The sequence below is a fragment of the Brachyhypopomus gauderio genome, chromosome 20 (genome assembly GCF_052324685.1).
Source record: "Brachyhypopomus gauderio isolate BG-103 chromosome 20, BGAUD_0.2, whole genome shotgun sequence".
Taxonomy (NCBI): Eukaryota; Metazoa; Chordata; class Actinopteri; order Gymnotiformes; family Hypopomidae; genus Brachyhypopomus; species Brachyhypopomus gauderio.
In genome coordinates, this window is record NC_135230.1 from 14749028 (window position 1) to 14753205 (window position 4178).

A 4178-nucleotide genomic window follows, 5' to 3' on the forward strand; every position below is an offset into this window, starting at 1 on the left:
TTATTTATACTTATTTATTTTGATAATTGTTTTGATTTATTTGATTATATATATATATATATATATATATATATATATATATATATATATATATATATATATATATATATATATATATATAATATGAATATTAATACATTTTTAAAAGGGCAGCCAAACTTTTTATTGTTTTAATGTGCCAAATCATGAATCATGGCATTTGCGGTCGCTACGACGACACCATGTGTGCTGCTGCCTTCCTCCTTTTTTTCTTTTTTTACTTGAAGTATGTCTTGTTTTTTTTTTATTATTAAGTATGCACATTAACCAACAGCAGTTCCCATAATCCCCAGTATGTCTTTTACAGAAAGTATTGTGTTAAGCGCTCAGAGCTTACTTGAATTCCCTGATCTATTTATTCACAAATAATTTAACATGCAGTAAAGGTTCAGGGCTAAAATCAGACACTCCCTAATGCTGCAGTGTGAAAATATAGTAGCTGAAGTGAACAGGCCAATCCATGGGTCCTGTCTGATTACTATGGTCCAATCTCCAGTGCTGATTCTAAATTAGCAGTAGCGCAAACCTACCACTCCTACACCTTTGACTGAACTCTAAACAACCTTCGACCACTAACGGAATTGAAGACTAACGGCACTTTTGTCAATGTGTTGTTTTTCCTTTTTTGTTTAGGGACAAATTAGCTCTGCTATCATGGTTACCGTCCTGTTGCCTACTGTACATACCTTCATTTTGATACCATCTCCAGTGCTAATAACAGTTCAGCTCTAACACTAGATCCTCTTCTTGATAACATATTTGTTTCTCACTTCATCATACTCCACCACTGCCTTATACATATGTAACTACTCTTTTTGAACTTTTATTTAAACTCTGTAGTTATTTAAATAATAGTTTAACTGTCCTCAGAGCATAATAAGCTTCTCCTTCACCTCTAAATCGATTGTTGGTGTACACGTGGTGGCCGATTTCCCTGACAGGAAAAAAAAAAAACACGAACCTGAATGTGTGGACGGTATAAGGCATTTTTGCACATACAACTGTGGTACAGTATGTGAATACAGAGTAAAGTGAAAGATGTATTTAATGCATACTATATAAAGCATGAAAGTGTACAGCCTGTTGTTGTAAAAGCTACAGCTGTTGGCGATGGGCGCGTGTTTACTGTTCCCAGTACACCCGCACTTTCCCACTGCTGTTTAGCGCCGTCCCAAGCTGGTACGTTGTCGGTATGTCCATCTGTTTCAAAACTGGTCAATGACATGAAATTGCTCTAGTAGTTTTGCCTTTGAAACAATATTTTATACATTTACCATGTCCTTGGTCACAGGTACATTTGAACTGTTTCTACCATTGTCAGAAACTGTTAAAATATATTTAAACACATATCCCTGACATATGGGTTCTTGCATTTTGCACTACCGAAGGAAAACTGCATCGAAGCAAGGCTTTTTTTTTCCGTTCCCAGTATTACTACACACAGCAACCGATCTTGTGGACCGAGTACCACAGAGCTGGTAAAGGGGTACTGTAGCATCGCTGACATCTTCAGCGGAAGCTGTGCTAATAATTCGGTGTTCTTACATCATGTGTAACTGCTTTGTGGTTGACATGACTTCCAGAGAACATTGACCAATAGGTAAATGTGGGGGGGTAAAGGGCATAAAAACTTCGGTTCGGTCATTCTGACTGTTCTTGGTTGATTTGAGACAAACTGAAGCAGTTTTGCAGGGTCTTCTTTAGTTAGTGTCCAAGTGTGAACTGTGTGTGTGTGAGTATTTAAAAAAATATATATAATTCTTTTTTTTTTTAGGCAAGAAAGCTGTTGGTTTATGATACAAACCTTTAAAGGTAAAAGTCACTGGCCTGTCAGTTGTCATCCTCTGTGTCAGTCTTACTATTTCACCATGGTGCTTAGCGTTGGTCAGTGTATACAACTGTAATTGTTTCACATGCATTGTCCATCACTGTGAAACTGGAACAATCTTTCCAGCTTTGTTTACATGTGTTTGTGTTTGTTTAATTGTCTTTTATTTATTGCAGTCATGGATTCAGAGGATCATGGTTGAGTCTGTGTGGGGTTTTCATGGGAGACCTCTATTCTGTGCCATAAAGATCTGTCTGTCAGAAGAGACTACATATTTACTACATATTTCCATTCACGGTGTGGTCTAGAATATACATCCTTTTACATTTTTTAAATATAATTTAAAATCCCATGAGTGTGGGAACCACCAAAGACTGCAACTATTACCATTAAAGATGACGTTATATGGCTAGAAAGATTCATCATGTCCCAGTTCACTACTCACAGTTGCACTTCACAAATCTCCCCCCCCCCCTCCACCCCCAAATCCTCTTTGTTCTTCTACATCATTAAAGGGTGTGACCCAACAGTGTGGGGGGCCACCCCAGCCCTGTTGCTGCACACATACATGTTACCTAACATTTGACTACCTAGCCCTTGGTCTCTCTCTCGATAACTTCATAGTCAATAGGGAAAGTAATGCTGAATGAAGGCTGCTGAAAGGGATTGGAACGGGGCCATTGTGAGTCCCTTATTATTGTTCCTAATTGACTGCACCGCATCCTGATTTCACGAATAAACAATGTTTTAATCCTCCCATGTGCCCTCCACACCTGGTCCACTCTCTTACAGCTCTACCCATGTGTTGTCAAGTATAATATAAATTGCAGTATCAAAGATGATATTAATGAAAATGTTATTAAATGATGATTCTGTGTTCTGTACTTAATGAAGGATGTCAAGAAAAATAAACACTTACATTATTCTTGAAGACCACATGCAGGATGCTGTGTGATGAATTGATCAGCTGCATACCAACCGACACACTCATTTAACACACACACACACACACACTACATGTGGTCTGCACTCAAATCAAAACGAGGCCATCCGGTGGTCCCTGCATGCCAATATAATGACTTCTATATTTCAAAGAGTCCTTGTGATTTATCGTCTGATCTGATCATGGCCTTTTTTACCGGCACTGTTCATGGGACCTTACTTCACACCTCTAAAGTGCCTCCACGGTTCCTCGCCTTCTCTCCTTCATTCTCCATCAACTCTGGCAGGCCTGCAACGACCCTCTGACATCTTTTGACACCTTCACTAACCAAAGCAGTAAGTCCCCTGGTGACTTAAGTGGTGACATGCTTTTTCTCACAGGTTCTTCGCCCTTGAACCTGTAAAGCTGGTGAAAAGAAACATCCCACATGACACGCCACTGCATGCTGTATACCAACCAACCTTGGTGACTATTATTCCTGTCACACATGAAGGGGACTGGTAGACGGTTTCGTTTTTGTGGTTTGTGGTGTTCCCAAAGATAGGCTGATGGAGTGAGTGAGTAAGAGAAGATAAAGAAGGAGAGGTGCGACTGAGAGTGAAAAGAGGAATGATTTAAACTGCCACGATGCCTTTAATACATCAGTTTACCTGTATGAAAAAATGTTAATCTGCTTAGTTTCATACAAACACTAAGACTAATATACAGATCCAATCAAAGGATTTAAAAACAATAGAATCTCTCTAACCTCAAACCAAACGGACCCATCTCACTCCTGGCTCAACTTCAGCTACAACTTTAGCACTTTGAAACTCTGCTGTGACTACCTGTATACCACTGCTATTATACTATTGTGTTCACACACAAAAAAACACATGTAAATAATTTATTTAAGAAAGAGAGGGAGATCGAGTTAAATTTAGCGAAGTACAGGATTACAAGATCCTACAATCTTGTAATATTCGTAGCTTTCAATAATATGATGCCTTCAAACTTTTCAGCAATATTTGGAACAATTGGATAATAATTGGAAAACAGACCATTACCATATATAGTGATGCATTTTATCACCGAATATTAAGCAGTCTTGGTTAAAAAAAACGTATATTATACCTATGTTTAAAAGTGTGATCATTATCACTATTTAAACATTAAAGGCTGTTGCAGAAGAGCAATTTGTCTGCGGATTATAATTGTTTTGTAATGCGAGACAACTCAATGGAGATATTTATCTAGACAGGTGCTTTTTGCTGTGCCACATAGTCCCTCACGTGGATCTGTAACTGCTAAATACATGTCAGCGGAACTGACGCGTCAGTGCGGTCGCTCGGCGCTCAGCGCGAACGTTTCCTCGTGAAGTTTCAGTTT